The 27,324-nt window shown below is 30.7% G+C and overlaps 1 protein-coding gene and 1 long non-coding RNA gene across 2 annotated transcripts in view; both read right to left on the reverse strand.

Annotated features, from left to right (window-relative positions):
* Positions 1-27,324, reverse strand: part of LOC142220258 (uncharacterized) — a 183,863-nt gene that overhangs the window by 107,272 nt on the left and 49,267 nt on the right. The gene's annotated exons all lie outside the window — the stretch shown is intronic.
* On the reverse strand, positions 12,770-12,981 carry LOC142219898 (uncharacterized). Its single transcript, XR_012717818.1, has 2 exons — positions 12,867-12,981; positions 12,770-12,804 (listed from the first exon to the last, which is right to left on the reverse strand). It is a non-coding gene; the product is annotated as an uncharacterized LOC142219898 (long non-coding RNA).

The following is a 27,324-nucleotide window of genomic DNA, read 5'->3' on the forward strand; positions in this document are numbered from 1 at the left end:
AATCTCAAAAAAGATAATCAAAAGAAAAAAACAGATCAAGGCAAAAGCTATAAAACATTTCCAAGAGAATTATGAATAAATAACCCGAGGAAAATGTCTTACGGCTATTTGCACATCAACCAAATAGACTAAAACACAGCAAATCGTTTTGATTTCATTTGATACCGTCTATAAATACGGCCCCTCTATGGAATATTAATACAACACCCTCAGCCTCTTGTCTTTGCCATTGTTAACTGCACTTGTGGGTCAAAAACCTTAGCCAACATATATTGATTCATACTCCACATAAAGAATTACTATTCATATGGTGCATTGACCTACAAAGCAAACGGGAAATGACCTTGTGACAGCTTAGGTGTTGGTAGGAGAATAATAAGAAAACTACCACAAAGTAAAAAAAATGAAACTAGTAGTTTGGGTATTTAGCATTAAATGGCTATTGCTTATAGCACAAATGCTAAAATTCCGCCTTGCTGTTTGCTTGCTTATAAAATTTGGTAAGATTTTTGTTTGCTGTTTTAGTTGAATCGCCTGTGTAGTACACAGTAATGTGACTGTTGGTGTTGGCTGATTTGTTTTCATACAAAAGACCCATACTACGAGTATTGTAGGTGATTCGTGACAATGTTTTGGCGCACACACGAAACATGGCAGCCAACATTGTGAGACAAGTAGCAAAAAGGCCAATTAGTAAACTTCTTATGGTTACCGTTTTGCATGCTAATAACTTAACCTGCCACTATGTTGGCTATAACGCCCGCCCACATATTTTATGTGGCTGATTTGTTATTGGTGACATTAAACAATGGAGGTGTTGATCGCAAATTACAACATAAGGAAAAATAAGCAAATTTTTCTTCTTAAATGAAGGAAAAAAAATTGGAAGAAAATTTAAAATATATCTCAGTATATATGAGCCAATTCACAACAAACTTGGTGATTGAGATAAATAAATAACGGGTGTCTATACACAGAAAGACAAAAATTTTGTCTTTGCACTAATGATTTTGGTATTGTTTCCGAGCCAAAGAAGCTGAGAATTGTACTAAGGATATACGTAAAAAGAACCAATTTTTCAGCGTGGTGTGGTCAATAATTATCTACCAAAATTTGGAGAAAATTTTACCAAAAAACTACCATACAAAACAAATCTTACTCTGCAAAATTTTATTTCTATAGAAAATTTGGTAAACATTTTATTTCTTTCGTTTTGTCGAAATTAAATACCAAAAATACCTAACGAAGTTACAATCAGCTCTCAATCGCAATTTATAACTTTGAAAGTTCAAATTATATCAACGATGGAGAAAGTAAATCATACTTTACCATACACTCCATGCTGTTTTTCCTTAGCAGTGTCCCTTGTTTTTTGTGTCATTTTTCTTATTTACTTATTTCATTTTTAAAGACCACTCTAAAGCAAAATGAGAAATACACTTGCTCACATATACAGCATCATATGTTTTGTTTGTTTTTGTTTTTACGCAAAAAGGTAGATTTAAGTAAGTGGTAAGTTTGAAAAACCATACGGCACGTTGGCTTTGTCCATTCATTCATTCATTCACTCATTCATTCATTCACTTACCGATCAGTAAATAATCACCAAAACGGGAAAAAGTCAATACGAAAAAAGCCTTTCCTTTACAAACCACTACCATCGATGTTTGTAAAAACCATCAGTACAGTATAAGGTTATTAAATTGTAACCATTGTCGTTAGAGCAAACGGATGATTGTAGCGTAAATGTCACCATTTTCTTTTCATACGCAGTTGTGAAAAAAACCTTCCGTAATGAATAGCACATATTTGAGTATTCTATCCAAGAATAATTTCCATGTAAGTGGTTCTTGTTCCATGTAAGTGGTTCTTGTTCGGTTCCAAAGATTTTGTTTTTTCATTAAAAGACTTTGGTATTGAATCCGAGCCGAAGAAGCTGCGAATTGTACTAAGGATATACATAAAAAGCAATTTGCAGCGCGGTGTGGTAATTCGTTCATTTTGAGTGCATTACGTGAAAACAACGGGAACATGGTAGGGTGGCATTACTTTGCACGAAAACTACATACGACTTCTTAAGGATTGTGTGCTAAGTGGTATATGAACCACGGTTGCCACTCAAACCAAAAATTATTATTTGGAGAAAATTAAAAAAAAAAAAAAACAAATCTTACTGTGAAAGATTTTATTTCTATTGAAAATTTGGTCAAAATTTTATTTCTATAGAAAATTTTGTAAAATTTTATTTCTATAGAAAATTTTGTCAAAATTTTATTTCTATAGAGAATTTTGTCAAAATTTTATTTCTATCGAAAATTTTGTAAAATTGTATTTCTATAGAAAATTTTGTAAATTTTTATTTCTATAGAAAATTTTATTTCTATAGAGAATTTTGTCAAAATTTTATTTCTATAGAGAATTTTGTCAAATTTTCATTTCTAAATGGAACATTTTTTCAAAATTTTATTTCAATAGAAAATTTTTTCAAAATTTTTTTTCTATAAAAAATGTCAAAATTCTATTTCTATAGAAAATTTTGTCAAAATGTTATTTCTATAGAAAATATTGTCAAAATTTTATTTCTATAAAAAATGTTGTCAAAATTCTATTTCTATAGAAAATTTTGTCAAAATTTTATTTCTACTTTAAAAAATGGGAACACGGTGGGGTGGCATTACTTTGCAGGACCACTACATAAGACTTCTTAAGGATTGCGTGCTAAGTGGTAAGTTATATGAACCACGGTTGCCACTCAAACCAAAAATTATATACAAACATTTGGAGTAAATTTTACCCAACAAAACAAATCTTACTCTGAAAATTTTTATATCTATTGAAAATTTGGTCAAAATTTTATTTCCATAGAAAATTTTGTCATAATTTTATTTCTATATAGAAAATTTTGTCAAAATTTTATTTCTATAGAAAATGTTGTTAAAATTTTATTTCTATAGAAAATTTTGTCAAAATTTTATTTCTATAGAAAATTTTGTCAAAATTTTTTTCTATAGAAAATTTTGTCAAAATTTTATTTCTATAGAAAATTTTGTCAAATTTTTATTTATATAGAGAATTTTGTCAAAAATTTATTTCTGTAGAGAATTTTGTCAAATTTTTATTTCTAAATAGAACATTTTGTCAAAATTTTATTTCTATAGAACATTTTGTCAAAATTTTATTTCTATAGAAAATTTTGTCAACATTTTATTTCTATAGAAAATTTTGTCAAAATTTTATTTCTATAGAAAATTTTGTCATAATTTTATTTCTATATAGAAAATTTTGTCAAAATTTTATTTCTATAGAAAATTTTGTTAAAATTTTATTTCCATCGAAAATTTTGTCAAAATTTTATTTCTATAGAAAATTTTGTCAAAATTTTATTTCTATAAAAAATTTTGTCAAAACTTTATTTCTATACAAATTTTGTCAAAATTTTATTTCCATATAGAGAATTTTGGCAAAATTTTATTTCTGTATAGAAAATTTTGTCAAAATTTTATTTCTATAGAAAATTTTGTCAAAATTTTTTTCTATAGAAAATTTTGTCAAAATTTTATTTCTATAAAGAACATTTTATCAAAATTTTATTTCCATAGAAAATTTTGTCAAAATTTTATTTCTATATAGAAAATTTTGTCAAAATTTTATTTCCAAAGAAAATTTTGTCAAAATCTTATTTCTATAGAAAATTTTGTCAAAATTTTATTTCTATAGAAAATTTTGTCAATTTTTTTTTCTATAGAAAATTTTGTCAAAATTTTATTTCTATAAAAAAAATTGTCAAAAATTTATTTCTGTAGAAAATTTTGTCAAAATTTTATTTCTATATAGAGAATTTTGACAAAATTTTATTTCCAAAGAAAATTTTGTCAAAATCTTATTGCTATAGAAAATTTTGTCAACATTTTATTTCTATATAAAATTTTGTCAAAATTTTATTTCTATAGAAAAGTTTGCCAAATTTTATTTCTATAGAAAATGTTGTCAAAATTGTATTTCTATATAGAAAATTTTGCAAAATTTTATTTCTATAGAAAATGTTTTCAAAATTTTATTTCTATAGAAAATATTTTTCAAAATTTTATTTCCATACAGAAAAATTTTTCAAAATTTTATTTCTATAGAAAAGTTTTTCAAAATAGAATATTTATGAAGTACCTATTATTTGGAGAGGAATATTTTTCAAAATCTACCAAAACAGCAAGATTTCTACCATTCTACCAAAGAGTAAAAGTCTACCATTTTGGGTAGAATTCTACAAACTGTGGCAACCGTGATATGAACCCATCTGTTACAAAGAATATTTAAAGTTTTTTTTTGAAATAAAAAAAAAAACTTTTTTTTACTTTGGAGTATTTGTTATAATTTGGATTTTAAACAGAAATTTATTTGTACATAAATAACTAATATATCGAAAAAAGAAAATGAAAATTCGATAGATGAGTTCTGTATCTTAATTTTAATTTTAGGAAAGCCTATATTTAAAGACAGATAACTCCCTAAAAACTGTCTTTATATTATATTTATTAAGCTTGAACTTTGGCTCGGAATCAATACCAAAATGTTTAAGGGAATGTCAAAATCTTTGGATTCGAGAAAACGTTTTTTTTAGCCTAATTTTATATTTTTTGAGTATATAAACCCATTCCAAGATGAAACCCAACATTTTTAAATAAAATTCAATACCTTTCTCTAGAAGATAACATTTTCAGCGAATTGTTTGTATTAGCACCAGTTTTCAGCGATAAAACAGTTGATCGCAAACGAAATTTATTCTAACCGTTGATCTACCCTCCGCTTAAGTACTAATTGGAGGATGAGAAATTGGCCATTAGTTTATTAAATTGCAACAATTCAATAACCGCATACTGTTCTTCATTATAAATTTTTATGTCCACATGTTTGTCGCTTTATGTACTTGTCAGTGAATTTTTTGTTTTGCTGGCGTTATAGTATATTTGTTTTTAGATGGTGGTGGTGGTATTGGTCCAGGTACTAGTGCGCATGCGTCTTGTTTGTCGGTAGGTGGCATTTGTTCAATCACGTTATGCCGGTTATTCATTTAGCTGGTTTTCTTTAACGTGATTGCCAAAACCAAAACACATTTCAGTCACTTTTTCGTTGATTCGATTGTTAAACCTAAAAACATATGCTACTCTCTTTGGCTTTGACATATCGCTTGGTATCTTCTTTTCAGGCATAAACCCGAAAAAAAAGAAGAATGAATAATAAATTTGCAAATTTCGATAGTATTTGGTGTTTCTATTGATATATTTATGAATATATGTATGCAAATATCATTAGGAGTGATTAAGAGTTAACATGTCATTGCCTTATCGAATTTCAATTTAAAATCTTTATTACACTGAAAGAAGAAACTGAAAAAAGTCACAGAAAACGCTTACTTTAGATCTCCAATCAGAAACAATGCATTTTACATCGGTTGGTATAGAGTAGATCTCATCCGTTTGATTCTATGTGCCAATCAGATTAGCCGATATGGCATTCTTTTCATTTTATACTGTGTCTATGATATTTATTAATTGATGAACTACATTTACAATAAATTATAAATATAATTGTAAGCTTTAACTGCTAGGGTCTTCAGATTGCCATGTATGTGATATTGTCTGACCAATAGGCCATATAGTTTTCCTGCCATTGTTGTAGCCTCTGGATATTTTTACGTATTTTAAAAATGTGGGAAGAAAGAAAAATATTTAGGTTAACTGACATATCAAACATCCGCATCCGATCTGATCTCTTTAGGCAGCAGTTCCGCGTCGCTGTTGGTTTGTCGTCTTCTCCTCAGGACAATGCAGTACTCGGGAGAAGGGATTGCGTTTTGAAAAAACTGTTCCACCTTCAATGCCACCCTTATTTATTTTTCATTGTTGTCGTCTATTCTATTCACCTGACCGATTAATAGATTGCTTGTGCCTTTCGAAGTACAATCGGTATGGCTTTTACAACACTGCACATTTTTGGTAGGAAAATATTGAAGATGATATTTCGGATGCTGTTTTGAAGTGTATTCCTCTTATACAGGGAGTTTAAATGGATGTCTCATAACTGACAAGAGAACGAACAGTCCAATCTTTTGCATCGTTTCCTTATCTTTCCCTCACCGTCTTAAGGATTTTCTCAATACCAGGAAGTTGCTGAAGATGATATTCCGGATCATATTATTGAAATGGATTCCACTAATACTGGAAATTTAAACGGAGTTCGCATAACTGATAAGAGAACAACCAATCCAAACGTAAATTTTTCCTCAATGCCTTCAGGAATTGCTCCACACTTTTTTTTGGCAAACATAAAGAGAAACATGGATGTGACTACCAAGCTCCTGGCCAACCTCTTTAGATCACAGTCGTTGTTGAATTTTCCAGTTGACAAGGAAGTCCATAAGTGCGGAGAGGTAATAATTAATATGTGTAGCACATTTAACGTATCTTAGTCAGAGATGATCTGTATAATATTTTTTAGGTTTGCGACTTTCGCAAAGTTGTAAACGTCACATATGCGTCGTAAATCTAGAAAAAGTAACAAAAGTCGCAAACTCAAAATATTTTAGTCGCGTCAGCTAGGCAGCGAATTCGATGATACCCAAGACGATAGTATATGTTAGCCTAATATTGAATCAGATGATTAACGTCCAAGTACATTATATTTTAATTTACAATTAATTATTATTCGCACTGAAAAAACAGTGAACCCACCAGAAAGAAAAATTTCGGTTAATTTTGGAAAATTTTGAATATTTTTAGAAAATTTTAACTAATCAGTATAACAAACGCTGGCATCACGCCGATGTCATAAAAATAAGTAAATATTTTTCGACAAATTCAAGAAAATTTATTAGACATAATTAAGTTTTTTCACTTGTTAAAGAAAATTTTGTAGTTTGAAGGAAAAAATTGGAGTTCAAAATTGCAAGAATGTCTTTAGTGACATACGAAGTTCATGATGAACGCATTTGTAGTAAAATTTTCAAATTTAAAGAAATGTTGAACTATTTTGTGGAAGACACGAATTTAGTTAATCTTTATCCTTCATTTGTGTATATTTTTTTCCTCGGTTTCAGTTAATTTAACTAACGTACACAAAACATTATTAGAGTAGAGCAAACTTTCTCGAAACATAATAATTCCATGAACTAAACGAAAGTTAAATTGGCTTTAGTGAAATAGAGAGTTCACTTTTTTTGAGTGCGAGCTTTATGGACAAATTAGATTAAGGAACTAGATCAATGGAGTCATTGAAAAGAAAACGCGAGATACAAATCTATACACGCCTACACCCAGAGAAGGAATATGATTACCTCAAACATGTGTCAAGAGCACCATGTTACTTTTTCACGGCGACCATGTGACATTTTGGTCGCAAAAATATTCTTTTCTCGTCACACATAGCATGATTTCCGAAATCAGATATAGTATTTCCGAGAAAATAACATGGTTTCGACAAACATGTTACATGTTTTCCGTGAAAAAGTTACATTGTGCTCTTGAAACATGGTTGGAGTGATCATATTTCTTCTCTACAAGTAGACTGTACATGTTTCAGTTCGGGCGAATGAACCTTTCCATAGCCTTTGGTATAGATCTGGCTGGGATAGATAACTCAATTGTGGGTCCTTTATACTAACTTCTTATGGAGATAACATCTAGGAATTTTCCTCTTACAAATTGAATCATCTTTACTCCGAATGTGTAACATATCTTCATATAGTTCCAAATCTCTTAATCGTATTTTTATGACTCTATTTATCAACTTCCTTAACCTAATTTATCCATAAAGTTCGAATAATAATTAATTGTAAATTAATATATGCGAAGATTTTAAATTCTTAGGAATGTTCACAATTTTCGGCTTTAGTCCCCACATTTTTCCTATTGCCTTTTGCACGAGTACAGAGGAACCGTGACTTTTCTCGTCCTTTCTTAGCTTAGAGTTCAGCCTCCTGTCCAATATAACCCCAAGGTATTTTGCACACTCGCCAACGGGCTTAACCGTTGGAAAGCTTTCACAAAATTCTGCAGAAACTGACAAAACTAAATTAAAAAATGTTCATAATTTCTTCTATTCAAAATTAGGTTTCTGCAGTAGGTTTACGACAGAGGTGAACTTCTCTTATCACTGAGTGCTGCCCGGTACTGAGTTTAGCTCAATGACAAGGCACTTACTTTTTATAGCCGAGTCCGAAGGGCGATCCACATTGAGGTGAAACCACTTAGAGAAGCTTTGAAATACTCAGAAATATCACCAGCATTACTTAGAGGGGATAATCCAACGCTGAAAAATTTTTGGTGTTGGTCGAAACTAGGGTTGAACCCACGACCCTTTGTATGAAAGTCGGGCATGCTAACCATTGCATCACGGTGGCTCCCTGATGAGATTTATTTCATTTTGATGATTTCATTAGATGAAAGAAATCTTACAGAAGGTGAGAATCTTCCTCCATTACCATACCATCTGTGAATTTTGCTATCTTTATTTTTCAAAAGGTGAGCACAACTTTTATAGTCCACTTTCTAAAGTAGGGAGTACCTAAATTGTTTTGCTGTTCAAAAGTAATTAAAAGACATATTTGTTTTAATAGAGGATCACTTATTAGCTCTTCTATCCCATGATGAACATAGAAAGTTGACAATTTATTCTATATTGACCACGGATACCATACTTTTGAAAACCCATAATTTTTACTCAGCGATTCGATACGAGTATTATGTTCTGATGAGGAAGCTATTTTTCTCCGAAGCATTGAAATTGATAGTCATATATAAACATATAACATGAAATATCTCACTTTGTTTTAACTAATTCCTTAAACCCTTATTTTAAGTGTATAAATAAAAACCTAAACAGTTTACCTGTTTATTTATTTTAGTTTTTTGGCACTTTTTCCTTTTGGCAAATACGATTATGGCACTTTTTATGTTTTATGAATTTTTAATGAAACCATAAAAATGCTAATCAAAGATTTAGAATTAATTATGTATACAAATGCCGCCGATGCCGGTTGTCATAAATGTAAATATTTTGAAGAAACAATATGTTTTTTACACATTTCACCGATTCAACTCAGAGCCATAGGCCAGCCCCATACTTTCTCGTGGACACATTTGATAATTGTTTGTCTCTTTTGACATACCATGAAAATATGCTGACATAAACGGGGCTAAACTTCAATAGATCAATCAATCTCTTTTAGTTATTGAAATTTCTTTTTTAAATCGGTAATCTAGGTTGCTGTTATCGAATCATTTCATTCATTTGAATGGTTTTCATCATTTATGATATCTGTTCCAATTAACACTGTCATATTAATATTCGTGAAATTTTTATTTTCTTTGTTAGTGGTGAAATCATATTAATGGATTTTTTTTATCATATTTTGATATTTTGTTTACCAGAGGGGTTCAATGAATTGGCCCTGTTTTTGTTTGTCCATAACACTTTTTAATACAAATTTGAACCATAAACAGGGGATTCTCTTTGCCTAGTTACACCATTATAAAAAATTCATCAAAATCATGGGTAATAACGAATTGAATATGCATCAATGAATATGATTTTTATAGATTGTATATTTTGTATTGGGATTTGTTTATATGAAAAACAAATATATGTTATACCATAGACCGATTGAATTTGAAAATAAATTTGTTTAATAATTCATGGAGTGATTTTGTTTATTGATACAACAATATTTTATGTTCAAAGCATTTAATATGTAAACTCATTTTCATTATTACTTATGTTAATTTCAATAGTTGCCAATGACAAATGATCTAAGCATTGTTAGTTATTCATTAATGACCATAAATTGACCAAAATTTGTAATACTAATAATGGGGGTTTCTTTATTGATTTGATGGATTTTGCAAATTAAGCTGCTATCGTTGACAACTCGCCTCTAGAACTAAAAATACCTTTTTTGGTATATTGTTTCTTTTCTTTTATTTGTTTTTTGGTTTTGCTGTTTTCTTTCTTTGGTGATGACTTTTTTTCGTAGCCAATCTAAAACAACTCGTGTCTAATCAATTATCGAATGTTTCCTCTGTCACCACTATATCTGATGTTGGGGTCTGGTGCTATTATTCATCATCATCATCATCGGCTATTGAGAATATCAATCGCCACCATCGGCATCATCATCGCCCTCTGTTTTATTTCCCACTTCGTAAAATAACCAAATATGAAACGCTTAACAACATGTGATGCTGTTGAACTTAAAACTATAAAAAAGAAACTGAAGAAACCTTAACACATTTTTCGGCAAACATTTGTTTCTATTGTAAAGATATACATACACTAACTTTGATCATTGCTCTAAAATACTAAATTGTATACTGAGATAGAAGTAACATCGTTCCTCAGCAAAAAGATATAATTATTGTACCGAATTATTTTTTTTTTTTAATTTCAAATGAAATTCAAAATGAATTAACTGATAAACTTGTAAATATCAAATACATTATCAGGCCTGTTCTCATAATCGTAATTGCAAAAAATTTGCGATTTGTCCAATTAGACTTGTTCTGGTCATCGCAAATCGCAAAAATTTTCCGATTTCAAATCGATGATACCTATGCGAATTCAAAATAAATTAATAATTTTTTCAAAGATATTTTAAAGCTTGTATACAACATGCTTAAAAATAAATTGTTATATCTCTTGGCAGTAAATCAAAAATATAAAATATCGAAATAATATACTTGTCAATGACAAGGGACCTCCATTTTATAGCCGAATCCGAACGGCGTTCCACATTGCAGTGAAACCACTTAGGGAAGCTTTGAAACCCTCAGAAATGTCACCAGCATTATTGAGGTGGGATAATACTGAAGGGAAGTTTTGCGATTCGCATATCATGTTCCAAATATTAGGATTTTATTTAGAAACTCCTGAGAATGAAACTCAATGCAACACTGAGTATCGTGGCGCCATAATTATTTTGTAATTTTCGCCAATTTTGCGGCGTCGATGTATTTCGAAATAGGCAATTGCATTCAAACAAAGCCATACCTTGTAACTTACTGATTCATTTATTGTTTTCTTTTTCAAAAAAATTTGCTGGACTAAAAAGTTTTTTCTTTAACAGCTGATTTGAGCAGCTATGTCACATTTTGGAATTGAAATTTTGCGATTTTCAATTCCATACGCTTTCGCACGATTTGCGGAACAAGCAATTATAAATCACACGATTTTATTTTCTATACAAATAGTAAAATTTTGTCTATACAAATAGTAAATTTTTGTAGTATCAGACAATGGAAATTTCATTCCCCATTCCTAGCCTACTCTCTTTTGTAGCATAATAGCAAGATCCGAGTTCGAATGTCTATAACAGAATCAAGATGTTCAAAAATGTAACCGTAAGATTAAAAGGGTGTTAGATTTTGTGTTTGGTTGTTCTCATTCCTAGGTATCTACTATCTAGCGAAATCACAGCTTACACTGAAAAAAAACCATGCCCGGTTCCAAAGATTTTGTCTTTACTTTAAAAAATTTGGTATTGATTCCGAGCCAAAGAAGCGGAGAATACAAGTAAGGATACTTTTAAGACACAATTCACTTTTAAATTTGGGTTTTGTGTACTTGCTTCTAGGAAGCAAATTTTAGTTTTTCGCTTTCTCAGCTAATTTTCTTCATATGCTATCAAAGTCCTTTAAAAACGAGTTAAGGACAACATTATTTTCCAAATTAAGACTCGACATCCAGTAGAAATTATGCTATGTTTCAAGTAAAAAACATCTTTAAAATAAAGTTTTGAAAAACATGTCCTAAATTTGAACGATTTTTTGCTTTATAGTCAAAACGCAAAAAGGCAACAAATTTAAAGACAAATTCATTAAATTTAAAGAATTTTTCTGAATTATTAAAGTCAAGTTGGCCTTAGCCCAAACATTTTTTCTTTCGTGTTATGATACCCGTTTTTAAGTCAAATCACTTAATTATAAGGACATTACGACTTCATTGAAAAGATTATCGACTTTTGGACAAAGAAAAAAACATTATATTAGAGAAATGCGTCTTCTATGCTAAGCAAAATTTGCATTCGTATTTTAAAGACATGACATTTTTGACCTCACGACAATATTTTTTTCAGTGTAGGGAATGGCTTGGAATATCTAGAGGGGAAGAAGACCCTGTTGAGATTGCTATTTGTGCTTCCTGCAAAATATGTTTGTGACATATGTTAGACCATCAATGTTTTTGAGGGTGTACACCCAGAAAAAAGTGACCCCTTCTTTAAGTTAAAATGAACTCATTGTGAAGAAAGTTGAACTTCGTATAGCGCCAAAGACATTTTTATTTGTTTGAACGATGTGATTTTCGTAGAAATTAGGAATAATGCATTCCATATATTAGTTAACATTTTCCTATATTTATATACCACTATACTACAGAATGAAAAAATTTAACTAATTTGAATTCATATATGGAATGATTTTATTGAAATTTTTTCATTCATTTCGACAAATCTTACACATTTGTGGTAAAACTTTTACTTCATAATTAGAACTGCTTACCTTCGTTTTTAAATACAATTTTATTTATTTCTATAAGCAATTTTATCTTCAATAAAAGACATGTTTTATTAATATATTGAATATATTTATTAAGAATCAACAGCATCGAATCTCTTTGAAATATTAGTTTATTATTCCACTATTTCCAATTTCCGTGTGATATTATCAACTGTAAAACGCACTTTTTCTTTTTCTTGTACTTTTCACTTTTAATAAGTTGCTGCTTAACGATTTTGTCCTCCTTTTACAATTTCAATACCTACAAATATAAAAAATCATAAAACATTTTTGTTGCAAAAGGTTAGCGTCACTGAATATTACCTGATAATTGAAGATTCCAAAATGAAGACAAATGAAAGGGTTGTTATTCTGCTGGTGTTTTCTTTCTTTATACACTATCACGAACATTGATAGATTTATTTAAAAAAACGAAAATTTTTCTCACTAATTTAAAATAACAAATATTTTATATATTTTATTTGTTATTTATTATATTATTTTACCATATTATTTTTTAACAATCTCTCCGTATACCAAAACAACGCCAACTAAAAAAAACAACCGGCGCGCAAATATATCGATTACACCCACGCGCAAACACATCGATTACGATGACAGGTATCGATTACAGCTAGACAATATAAATTTAGGAAAATTTCCTATATTCTAACAAGTGTGTTTCCTTAAGTTTTGAAAGGATTGGATACTTCTTAGTACGAATGAACTAAAATATTTTTCTATGCCAAGTGTTGTTCGTATGTATGAAAAACTTTCTATTATAAAGGAAGTCGCAATTATCATTTTATAAGAAATTTTACTAATTTTGAGGAAACTTGGTTTTAGTTCGGTTTTTGTTTATTTTTACGAATGCTTTGTTATCGGTGAATAAAATTTTCTTTTTCAGTAGTAAATTCTTATACTCAGCGAAGAAAATAGTATGAGTAAAATTCCATGCCTTATTCTAGTTAATGAACTATTCCTAACTGCTTACAGTTTAGGATCTTTTTACTGAAACGAGTAAATTTTATTATTTTTCACAAAAATTTACCTTAATGGAAATAAAATGGATAAACTATATTGATGAAATTTTTTTCCTTTAGTTTCGAAGGCACTTTTTTCTGGGTGTATATGTTGGAGAATTACCCTCAATTCTAATCCGGCGTTGATGAACCAGGAACTATATCTATACCTTCATAATCTCATTTCTATCCCATTACTTACTTGTACCTATCCCGTATACACCCATGTCGCACTATCTTGTACGTCCGTCCGTTCGCCTTCTATTATCATCGTAATTTTATGACATCCATTTCTATCTAATACCGATTCATTCTTATTCAATTCCTTTCTCCATCCCAGCAAACAAAGCATCGCCAAAAAAGTAGTGAAAATGTTCTTGTTGGATCTGAAAGTGGGTCAAAATTGGCGCAGAAGCGATGAATTTAACATGAACTCGTCATAGGATGCATGTCAACCTTTTCGACAGTCGTTGCACTGAATTTGCATCATTTCTTAAGATGTGATCCAAATTCAGAGGTTTGGATGTGATTTTAGAGAAAAGTGATATTTTGACAAATAAATAATTCTTATAATTTTTTATGATTTTTAATGCATTCTAACGCTTTTCTGGAACGTTTGACCTATAATATATTATTATATATAATATAATAATATAATATTCAGAAATTTGCAATTTTTCTAGAATATGTGTATAAAGAACATCTTTGGGAGGACATGTTTGGAAGTGCTTTTAAAGATGTGCCGTTAGAAGGTCTTTACTCTATCCCCATGCCATTCATATCACATATTTATCCATTCAACCCATCCCTATCTTTCCATTCCATATTACTATTTCTTCCATAAATCCGATTTATCCAATTCTTATCGCCATTATAATTCCACCTCTAACTATTCTAACTACACTGAAAAAACAGTGAACCCACCAGGAAGAAAAGTTTCGGTTAATTTTAGAAAATTTTGAACATTTGTAGAAAATTTTAACTAAACAGTATTACAAACGTTGGCATCACGCCGATGTCATAAAAATAAGTAAATATTTTTCGACAAATTCAAGGAAATTTATTAGACATAACTAAGTTTTTTTAATTTTTAAAGAAAATTTTGTAGTTTGAAGGAAAAACTTGGAGTTCAAAATTGCAAGAATGTCTTTAGTGATATACGAAGTTCATGATGGACGCATTTTTGGTAAAATTTACAAATTTAAAGAAATTCTGATCTATTTTGTGGAAGGTACGAATTTAGTTAATCAATATGCTTCATTTGAGTTCATTTTTTTCCTCGGTTTTAGTTAATTTAACTAACGTAAACAAAAAATTATTAGAGTAAAGGAAACTTTCTCCAAACATAATAATTCCATGAACTAAAATAAAGTTAAATTGGCTTTAGTGAAATAGAGAGTTCACTTTTTTTTGAGTGTAACTATCTCATTCATATAATTTTCCAAACCCAGTCCAGTCCTATTGAATCCATTCCTATTTTAACCCTATATATTCTTATTGAATCCATACGTTCGTCCATATCCTAATCCAATTCTCATTCCATCGCTATCCAGTCTCACTCCACCCATATAATTCCAACTAGTATACCTATCCTACTCCCATCCCTAGTCCAATACTATCTCATCCCTATCCATTACCATCTTTACTGATTAACTTCCTAAACCAACCCATTACTTACACGGTGGTCACAGTTGGTAGTATTCTACCAAAACTGTTAGATTTTGTACTATTTGGTAAATTTGTAGGTTTCTTGATGTTTTGGTAGATTTTGCAAAATACTCCTCTCCCACCAAAAAGAACTTAAATTTTCTATAGATGTTTTGTTAAAAATTTCCATACACCCTCAAAAAAAATCGCTTCTCTAACATATGTTCCAAACATATTTTGCATGAAACACATATATTATTGGATACTGCAGAAACATTAATATGTTTGTTTTATGTGAGCATATTATATGTTTGGAAGCATTTTGAGTCCAAAAATAGTATATGCTTGGAAGAATTCCCCAAATAAGATTGTGCTCATTCCCTCACATAATTTTCACTTCCACGAAATTTTTGAGTTCTTCGCATCTTTTTCTGTAATACAGATATGCTGTTTTTTTTTCAATTGTCTATTCTCTTGGTTCCGAATGTCTATTCTCTTTATTCCGAATACTCATTCTAATATTCAAATTAAATAGTAATTAGTCTTAAGCATATAAAATTTTTGGCCTTATCATGAAACAGTTTTCCGAAACAACATACAAGCGGTTTCACAGAAATTGCTCTCATTTCATTCTCTCGCTGTGTTATGTTGATATCTTTTTATTCAACCCTCCCGGTTTCCATCTCTATTTATTTCTCTATACTAACTCTCTCTCTCTCTCTCTCTCTCTGTCGCTCTCTGAATAAAGTATCACAACATATATATGTTTACTCGAAATTTGTAAATTTATATATGTTTACATTCACACATATTATTTTTATGAAACGTTCATGCCCCAAACATAATATATTCTAACATATTAACATATGTGTCCCAAACATTTTGTGTTAGTTTAGGAACATTACATGTTTCCACTTAAATATATTGTGTTTAAAAATTGTGCCCGAAACACATTTTGTTTATATCGGAACATATGAAAAACATATTTTTCTAACAGTGTAGAAATAAAAATTTGAGCAGGTTTTCTATAGAAAAAAAAATTGGACAAATTTTTCTTTTTTTTTATACAAAAATTTACTAAATTTTGTATAGAAATAAAACATTGACCAAATTTCCTTTAGAGATAAAATTTTGTCAAAAATTTTCTATAAAATCAATATCTTTAAAATTTTAAATCTTCATGTTAGGTCATACCATCAAAGTCCATTTATTAGTATGTTCTTTCTTTCCCTAGTTGGTGCAAGAAAAAATCATTAAAACATTTAAAATTCGACACGTTTAGAATTCAAGGCATATTTAAACACCCAAGAACTTGTCGCTTATAGGAGAGATCATAATATCTAACATTGCAAATAAACTTCTAAAATAAAATAATAAAATATATCTTTCGAAGAAAGAAACATTTTTTTACTAACAACAAAAATTTTATCAAAAACTTCAAAAATATATTTTTAAAATTAGTAAATGTTTGATAACATGCCAACCGTGAATGCTTATCTTATTCCTATATCGATTATATTCGTACGGTTTGGATCCTGACCTTTAACATCCTTACACCATTGTAATCCTTCTCCCTTCAATTAAAAATTCTTTTCCAAGACAATCGCTAATACCCACTAAAATTCCTTTCCTACTTGAGTTTAGGTGAAAAACTCTATACTGCCGGATTTGGTTAACACAGTTAAGGGTTTGGTCGGTATAACCCAGCAAAAACTCTCATTACCCAATAATTTTCAAGGAAAGTGTAAGGAAGGCACTTCTCTGCAGCATTACAAGGAACTACATTGTAAGCTTGGGCGACGAGATAAGGGCAAACAATGTACTCATGAAAATTTGATCTGAAATGGTAACCGAAAAAGTCCAGTGATGGTAAGACAGTATTCCAAACCATGCGGTATTGCTGGGGTTAGGACACGAGTTCTTTTGGTAAGCAGTTTTCACATCAACTGAGTACCAGAGTGAAGGCCATCCCAATGTAATCCATGATCTATCAGCATACAACCCCTGTTCTAACATCGAACCATTCCCCTTATGGAATTATCCAATTTAAATCATCTGCTTTTCTCACATTAATCTCCTCTTTCAGTAAACCATTCCCTACCATATTTGATATATTTTCCCTTCTTCCCAAAACCTTATTCTCCTATAAGAATATGAATATTAGTAATTGTCTTCACATATAGAAATACCTCTAGTTTCATTTACTCACGAGTTAGGCATTTTTGAATTTTAACACACAAAAAATATCTACAATGTAACTGCTTTAATAAATATTTCTTATTTTTATGTTTGTTTTATTGACTATTATTTTGTTCACTAGCGATTTTTTTTTGACAAAAACCATCAACGTTTTTGACACTGTTGGCTTCTTCAAAAAAAAAAAAACGAGAGGAAAGATGAAGAAAAACATAAGAAGAATACATTGTGGAGAAAACATTAAATCGAACTTTTCATTGAGCATCCACAAAAATGGGAAAGAAGAAACATGAAGTGGTTGAGTGGTGGTTAGCCAAGATGAAATAAAATAAACAACATTTGCGGTACATGGAATACCTTTATGTGTGGGGGTACACACATTGCAGAATGTGTGAAATTTAATGTGTTTGGAAGCAAAAACGGAAACTTGTCTGATTTTTAACTGGAAATTTTAGTCATTAGACTCTATGACTATGAGTACAATCATCGTCATCATTATTTCGATGGCCATTATCATAGAAATTATCCATGCGTCAGCATTGTATATCATTATTATTTTATCTATTTACAAGTATAGCATCATAACAGACACATGTGTGCCGGAGAGCACTAGACAAGTTTTATTGAACTCGAGAGTTGATATTTGGTCAATAATATTAGACCAAAGGTATTGAGGGTGTTTTCGTAAAGTGAATACTGACATCATTGAAATGTAATGTTTTGACAATAGCCCAGTATTTCTCAATTGGGCGGAGCTCTGGCGTGTTGGGAGGGTTCTTGTCCTTGAGAACCACCTGCACGTTGTTGGCGGCGTACCACTCCATGGCCTTTTTACCGTAATGGCAAGATGCCAAATCCGGCCAAAACAGTACGGAACAACCGTGTTTCTTCAGGAAAGGCAGCAGACGTTTATTCAAACACTCTTTCACGTAAATTTCTTGGTTGACAGTCCCGTAAGCTACACCCAGAAAAAAGTGCCTTCGAAACTAAAGGAAAAAATTTTCATCAATATAGTTTATCCATTTTATTTCCATCAAGGTAAATTTTTGTGAAAAATAATAAAATTTACTCGTTTCAGTAGAAAAATCCTAAACTGTAAGCAGTTAGGAATAGTTCATTAACTAGAATAAGGCATGGAATTTTACTCATACTATTTTCTTCGCTGGGTATAAGAATTTACTACTGAAAAAGAAAATTTTATTCACCGATAACTATAAAATAAACAAAAACCGAACTAAAACCAAGTTTCCTCAAAATTAGTAAAATTTCTTATAAAATGATAATTGCGACTTCCTTTATAATAGAAAGTTTTTCATACATACGAACAACACTTGGCATAGAAAAATATTTTAGTTCATTCGTACTAAGAAGTATGCAATCCTTTCAAAACTTAAGGAAACACACTTGTTAGAATATAGGAAATTTTCCTAAATTTCTATTGTCTACCTGTAATCGATACCTGTCATCGTAATCGATGTGTTTGCGCGTGGGTGTAATCGATATGTTTGCGCGTCGGTTGTTTTTTCTAGTTGGAATCGCGTTGTTTTGGTATACGGAGAGATTGTTAAAAAATAATATGGTCAAATAATATAATAAATAACAAATAAAATATATAAAATATTTGTTATTTTAAATTAGTGAGAAAAATTTTCGTTTTTAAAAATAAATCTATCAATGTTCGTGATAGTGTATAAAGGAAGAAAACACCAGCAGAATAACAACCCTTTCATTTGTCTTCATTTTGGAATCTTCAATTATCAGGTAATATTCAGTGACGCTAACCTTTTGGAACAAAAATGTTTTATGATTTTTTATATTTGTAGGTATTGAAATTGTAAAAAGAGGACAAAATCGTTAAGCAGCAACTTATTAAAAGTGAAAAGTACAAGAAGAAGAAAAAGTGCGTTTTACAGTTGATAATATCACACGGAAATTGGAAATAGTGGAATAATAAACTAATATTTCAAAGAGATTCGATGCTGTTGATTCTTAATAAATATATTCAATATATTAATAAAACATGTCTTTTATTGAAGATAAAGTTGCTTATAGAAATAAATAAAATTGTATTTAAAAACGAAGGTAAGCAGTTCTAATTATGAAGTAAAAGTTTTACCACAAATGTGTAAGATTTGTCCAAATGAATGAAAAAATTTCAATAAAATCATTCCATATATGAATTCAAATTAGTTAAATTTTTTCATTCTGTAGTATAGTGGTACATAAATATAGGAAAATGTTAACTAATATATGGAATACATTATTCCTAATTTCTACGAAAATCACATCGTTCAAACAAATAAAAATGTCTTTGGCGCTATACGAAGTTCAACTTTCTTCACAATGAGTTCATTTTAACTTAAAGAAGGGGTCACTTTTTTCTGGGTGTATGAAAATGCTGCTTTTCAAGCCACAGGTACAGATGGCTTGCCAAACCAGATATTTCTTTGCGAACTTTGACAGTTTTATGTGCTTGAAAATATCTGCTACCTTTCCCCTTCCTTTTGCCGTATAAAACTTCTGTCCCGGAAGCTGCTTGTAGTCGGCTTTGACGTAGGTTTCGTCGTCCATTACCACGAGTCAAACTTCGTCAGCATCGTCGTGTACAGCCTCCGGGATCGCGCTTTGGCCGTCGTATTTTGTTTATCATTGCGAATTTGGAGTCACTACCTTCTTGTAAGTCCGGCTCGTTTTTTGGCTCGATGCACGGTTGTAGACGATACACCCAGCTTATTTGCGGCATCTCGGAGAGAGAGGTTAGGGTTTCGCTTGAAACTACCGGCAACTCTCTTTGTCGTCTCAGCGGCTTCCGGTTTTCGATTTCCCCCCGATCCAGACTTCCTGGCTGTCGACAAACGTTCCCCAAACACTCTAATTACATTTGTAACGGTTGATTTGCCAAGTTTTAGCGATTTTGCCAGCTTTGCGTGCGAGTAGCTCGGATTTTCGCGATGCGCGAGCAAAATTTTGATACGCTGCTCTTCTTGCTTGGACGGCATTTTGACAACTGAAGAGTGAATTCCAAAATCAAAATAGGAGCAACATTCTACACACACACACCTTCAAAATGAGGGGTGTTCAGGATTTTTAAATGCAAAATTGAAAGAAATACGTCAAGTTTATATTGACCAAATTTTGACCGTATCACCCTTTATTGGAAGTATTTATCTGGCTATCGTCCTCAAAAATCTCCAATTTAAATTATCGTCGTCTTTCGAATGCTTGAGTAAGGAAAATGGGATTTCGGTCACCATGTATTTATGACCTAAAATTTACTTCTAAATATTCAAGTAATAAAATATGATGTTTAACCATTTTCTATAATTTCTATATTTGTGGAATACATTGCCCAAATCAGTAAGGAACACTGAAGAGGGGGCAACATTTAGGTTCGATGCCTCATAAAATAATTTCATGTCTTATACAAACTGAGTAAAATTATAAATTGGCGCTTGGAACCCCAAATAAAATCCTGTGGCCGTTTCTAGTCTACACCCAGAAAAAAGTGAACCTACCATGAAAGAAAATGTAGGTTTGTATTAGAAAATTTTAACTAAAATATCTTAGTAATTGCAATATGATAGAAATAAATTAAACATTTTTGTCAAATTGAAGAAAATTTATTAAGAATAATATTCTTTTTTCTGTTGTTAAATAAAATTTCATATTTTGGAAGAAACAAATTGGAATTAAAAATTGTTAAAATGTCTTTAATTTCGTTGCCTTTTTTCTGATGGTAAATGCTCCTATTGTAAACAGTGGAATAAAAAAGAGCAAAGTTTTATTTTTAACAATTTTCCGATTCATTGTGCTCTTTTTGTAATAATTTGGATATAATCAGAATTCCATGTACACCTGATCACCAAATTAATGGAAATTCCCCCTCAAAATCCCAACTCAAAGTTTCTTCCCCAGTACTGAGAATTCCCAATACTGTTTACAATGATCCAATATTAAATTTAGGCTAACGTAAATTAATAGCAGAATCAGCAGATTTAAATTAAAGTCAAATGTTTAAACAACAATGTTTAATCGGTGGAAGGATGTAATTGAATCTTATATGGGGATATCAACTGTTTATCAATATAAATCTGGTTGTTTCCTTCGCCCCTTGACCCCTATTAATTTAATTTCAACTTACTTGACCCTGTCTATATCTATATTTAAGATGTTGTATAATTAAATACTAATGTGTTTTTATGAAGAACGTTATTTTATAGAGGGCAGCTAACACTGACCAACAAACCGCAATACTGAAGTGATAAACTTTTATTTAATATTTTCTTAATTTGTGGTTAAGGTTTTATTTGTTTCTTGGGTTGGGTTGGTTTTTGGTGGAAATAAAATAATAAAATCATGATAATTACCCAAGTATATATGCAGTAATTCATTATTAGTTTACTCTATGCATTTCAATTCAATTAACACCAGCCAACAATTTACGTTTTGGATGGTTTAATACACCTGTTGAAATTTATTACGAAAAAAAAACTATTGCTCATGCGTAAATCTGTACGAGGATGTTGGTTTAGCTATGTTGAAATGTTTAAAGATAGTGGGTTGGACTGTAAAAAAAAAAACAAAACTAACAAATTGACATTCAACACGTTCTCCATTTTATTTGTTAAAATCTTGGCCGGTGGTCCATCATGGTCACAGTATGATGACATAAAAAAAATTCCAAAAATTATGTTTACTGTAGTTTTTATTATTTACAAAACTGCATGCTGGATTGGTAGTTATAAAAAGCCAAGATGTTTGTTGAATATATTATGGATATAGTACCCATTCATACAAAAATATTATAATCTATTACAAAACGGAATGTTGGACCCTCAAATATATTGAATCTTTAAAAGGGTTTTTTGTAACTAAATCCGAAGATAAAATTCATTTTGGAGAAAAAAAATTTGGTCCCCCATCATTGTTTACCATTCTTTTTATAAAAAAAAAATTTTCTTCATAAATTAACAGAATCTAGCCATGTCCATCCGTCTGTAGAATTCCGAACGGCAAAAAAAATAGGTAAACATTCTTCTTATCAAATGAAGTATATAATAACATATCGGGTCATATTGATACATATTTGTTGTTTGTATGTTTTTGCTTGAAATTATCAAGTAATGTATGTTAGATCGAAAATTGGGTGCAGATATCTATTAAGGGAAGGGATTTCCATCTCCTCATACAAAAAAAATTAAATTCTATTTAAGTTTTCCAATTTTAATGAAATTTCGAGTCAAAGATGAGCGGAGGCACCTGGATAAAGCTTCCATATTTAACTTTTTTTTGGGGAGAAGTGGGGGGAACTTCTCCCTAACTAACTTTTTTTTCGAAAAGTAAAAATTTTAATTCTGATTAAAATCCCTACAATAATTTACACGAAATTTAGAAGGAATGTAGGAGAAATTTGTACAGTAACAATAGAACTTTTAATTTTTAGATAACTTGTCAGGGTAGGGGACTTTACTGATCAAAATTGCAGTTAACCTAGATGATGGTCCAGAGGCAATAAAATTAGTTTTGTCATATTTGGACAGGCAGCAGGACCACGCCACTTATATTTTTAAAATGTAATTTATATCAGACTTACTTAAATTTATCAATAAGAGAGGGAGGTTATGGATTTCAATTATTTGATTCTTTAATATCTGTGTGGGGAACCTTAACTTGTCTTATTTTAGTGAAAATTTAATACAGATCGTAGGTTCCTACACAAAGACACATCAAATTAACCTTTGTGTCAAAGTATTTTTCAACGAATTTTTCATCGGGAAAAGAGAATTGTTTGTCTAAAATTTCGTTAATAAAAAACGAAAACTTTTCTTTCAGTGTATACATTATTATAATACAAATACAAATGCAATATAAACAATAGGAAAAAATATGATTTACAAAATTATTGCTAAGTTTTTTAAGTAAACTATGAAATAATTTCCTCTACGATAATTACCATGCCGAGTAAAGATTTATTTGAATGTAAATGTGGACGAACGAGGGGATTTCCCTCTGATCCACCAGTTTTGGAAAAACGTGCGATTTTTTTAGAACCGCAAATACCGACTTATCACAACACCCCTTTTCTCACTCGAGAGGAAACCTCATAGGTACTATAGTAGTAAATAAATGTGACATTTTATTTCAGAATGGTCTTCAAAACAGACAGTATAACAGTTTTCTACGAAGAAGCGCTGATGATTTCTAGTTTTTGTTTTATATTCGTGGGAAACTATCTGAATATTTGATTTAACTTTTGAATTAACTTTTGCTTTTTTTACCGATTTTTTACTTCCTTTTCAAAATCAGGCAACAATGAAAGAAGAAACCAATTCCTTGTGTGGCCTATCTGGAATGGAATGTTTCATTGAACTTCCTGCAGCAAGTAAAGTTGCATCATTAAGTTCATTATTTGCCGCTATGGTGGCGGCTACAGTCTTAGCTAGTGATGGGGCTGGTATTACTGATAAAGACAATTACAGGAGTTATGGTGGAATTTCTTGGAAATTAACATAAACTCTTCATTTAGATGTAGACGAAACAGAGGACGGACGGACGGCCAGGCAGATAGATGAACGCACTCATAGCTGTTGATATGATTGTCGGTGTTGAAAAATAACCTCAAGACACCACAGCAATGTACACAAAAATCAAAATCGGTGGGAGGGAGGTGGTGTTGAGTGGTTTGCCAGAGAAATGATTCCTATTTAAAAACAAAAAAAAGCTATATAAAAAGACCGCACTGGTACAAGCACCCAAATAAAAGTGTTTACCTTCACTGAGCCACAACAGCATCTAGCGAAAGTTGTTGTTGAGGTTTTTTGGTTTTGGAGAAAAAACAAAAAACTTCCAAAAGAAATGCGAAATTATGAAATTCAAAACATTACTGGTGATCATAATGGTGTTGGTGGTGGTTGGCAAATGCCATTTGCTGATGATGCTGTTCGACAGCTCTTTTCGGTGGATTTTCCCCTCCAATTCCAAAATCAGAAAAACGGAGAAAAAAACTCAGTGCAATGTTAATGAACTTTTCTCCTTTTGACTTTAATGCTTCGTGGGCTGCCGTTTTTGTTTTTTGTGTATTTGAATGTTATTTGGTTTTGAGCTAATGTTCGGCTCCCATCATATGCAGCAGGAAACAGCGGTAGCAGCAGCTACCAAATGTTTGGCATTGTTTGATCTCTGACAGAGATTAGCATGAAAGCGAAAAAATTTTTTACCATTTGCCAGCCAAAATGATACAGGAAAAGTACGGAAAAACATCGATGAAACCAACCTTGTTAGTTTATTTCTTCCTTTTTGGTTGCGCTTTCGTTTGGCAAATTGTTTCATTTTGCTAATAATGTGCAGCATCAACTTGCAACCGTTAATTTGCAAAAAGTTCATCTAACCCATCTGTGAACGATGAGGTTGAACATAGTTGGATGACTGGCTGGCTGATTGGTTGTGGCAACATCATGGTGATGCTGATGATAATGATGAATATTACATTTCTGTTATGGAAAATGAAAGAAATCTCACAAATGAAATTGCCTTTGGATGGTAGAAATCAATGTGATTATTCGATTGTTTCCATTTCGTTTGAGGTTGAAGGCAAAAATATCGAGAAGAGAAAGATGAAATGAAAACACAATTGAATAATTGTTTCCTTTATGTGAGAGAGTGTCTTTATGTGTTTGTATGTTTTTTTGTGAATTTAGTGGTTAATTGAAGATGGTTGTGTCTTAAGTCTTTTGTTTTCATCTAGAGAGTATCGATAATAGCTAAGTATGGTGATAAATTATATTTTGGAAATAAATGGTAGCACTATTTTTCTTTTTTAAAAAAAGAGAATATCATGAGCATTTTCTGAGAGCATTATAACGTTTAAAGTAGGTTAGGTTAGGTGGCAGCCCGATGTATCAGGCTCACTTAGGCTATTCAGTCCATTGTGATACCACATTGGTGAACTTCTCTCTTATCACTGAGTGCTGCCCGATTCCATGTTAAGCTCAATGACAAGGGACCTCCTTTTTATAGCCGAGTCCGAACGGCGTTCCACATTGCAGTGAAACCACTTAGAGAAGCTTTGAAACCCTCAGAAATCTCACCAGCATTACCGAGGTGGGATAATCCACCGCTGAAAAACTTTTTGATGTTCGGTCGAAGCAGGAATCGAACCATTGCACCACGGTGGCTCCCAACGTTTAAAGTAATGCGACATGTGTACAAAATTACAAAAAAAAAATTAGATTCCCGATTTTCTTTAGAAGAGTTCCAAAGTTGAAATTTACAAAGAGGGGGGCCATTTACAATTATCAGCGGGTGGCTTAACTCCACGGTTGCCACTCGTGCCCAAAAAATAATCTACCAAAATTTGAAGAAAATTTTACCAAATTTTTATAATCTTATTTTGAAGTTTTTGATCAAATTTTTGTGGTTGGTATGAGAAAAACTTTTTCTTCGAAATAAATTTCTTATTTTTTTTACTTTAGAAGTTTATTTCAGTATTTGCAATATTAAATGTTTTTATCTCTCCTATTAGCAGCAATTGTTTGGTTGTTTCTATAGAAACTTTCGTGAAAATTTAACTTCTAACGAATTTTTTTTCAAATTTTTTTTCTATAGAAAATAGAAATAGAAAATTTTACTTCTACAGAAAATTTTCACAAAATGTAATACCTACCGTAAATTTTCGCAACATTTTATTTACATAGACAATTTTCTCAAAGTTTTATTTCTAAAAAAAATGTTCTTTAAATTTTATTTCTATAAGAAAAATTCTTAAAATTTTGTTTCTACACTCAAAAAAAAGTGAACTCTCTATTTCACTAAAGCCATATTAACTTTATATTAGTTCATAGAATCATTATGTTTGGAAAAAGTTTATTTTGGTCAAATAATTTTTTGCGTATGTTAGTTAAATGAACTAAAAAACGGGAAAAAGTTATACACAAATAAAGCATAAAGATTTCCTAATTTCGTATTTCTTACAAAATAGTTCATTATTTCTTTAAATTTGTAAATTTTACCAAAAATGTGTCCATCGTGAACTTCGTATGTCACTAAAGACATTCTTGCAATTTTGAACTCCAAGATTTGTCTTAAAACTACAAAATTTTCTTTAACTACTGAAAAAATTTAGTTATGTCTAATAAATTTTCTTGAATTTGTCGAAAAATATTTACTTATTTTTGCCATATCGGAGTGATGCCAGCGCTTGTAATACCGTTTAGTTAAAATTTTCTAAAAAAGTTCAAAATTTTCTAAAATTAATCGAAAGTTATCTTTCCTGGTGGGTTCACTGTTTTTTCAGTGTATAGAAAATGTTCTCAATTTTTTTTCTATAATGCCTTTTTGGCGCGGGACCTTATATATTATGAATTATTTGCTAAATTCTTCAATAAAATCACATAATAAAAAAAATAAAAAAAAAAAAAATTAAGTACCTCTTAGTTAGAGAGGAATATTTTGCAAATTCTATCAAAACTTCGAGAATTCTACCAATATATCAAGCAGTAAAAAATCGACCAGTTTTGGTAGAATTCTACCAACACCCAGTGGAAAAAAGTGTCACCAAAAAAGCAGTGAAATTTTTCTTTTTGGATCCGGAAGTAGTGCAAAATTGGCGCAGAAGCGATGAACGGGCTTGTCATATGACGGATGTCCACCATTTCAATAGCCGTTGCACTGAATTTGCATCACTTCTTACTCTGTGATTCAAATTCAGTGTTTTGGATGTGAATTAAAAAATGTTGTCATATTTTGACAAATAAATAATTTTTTATGATTTTTTTATGATTTTTAATGCATTTTAACGCTTGTCCAAAACATTTGAATTAAAATATTTTGAAAAAATTCGCAATATTTCTTGAATGGATTTTAAATTTTTTCGACAAAATTTCAATACTTTGAACCATTTTATTAAGGCTTACTCTGTT

The sequence above is a fragment of the Haematobia irritans genome, chromosome 1 (genome assembly GCF_050003625.1).
Source record: "Haematobia irritans isolate KBUSLIRL chromosome 1, ASM5000362v1, whole genome shotgun sequence".
Taxonomy (NCBI): Eukaryota; Metazoa; Arthropoda; class Insecta; order Diptera; family Muscidae; genus Haematobia; species Haematobia irritans.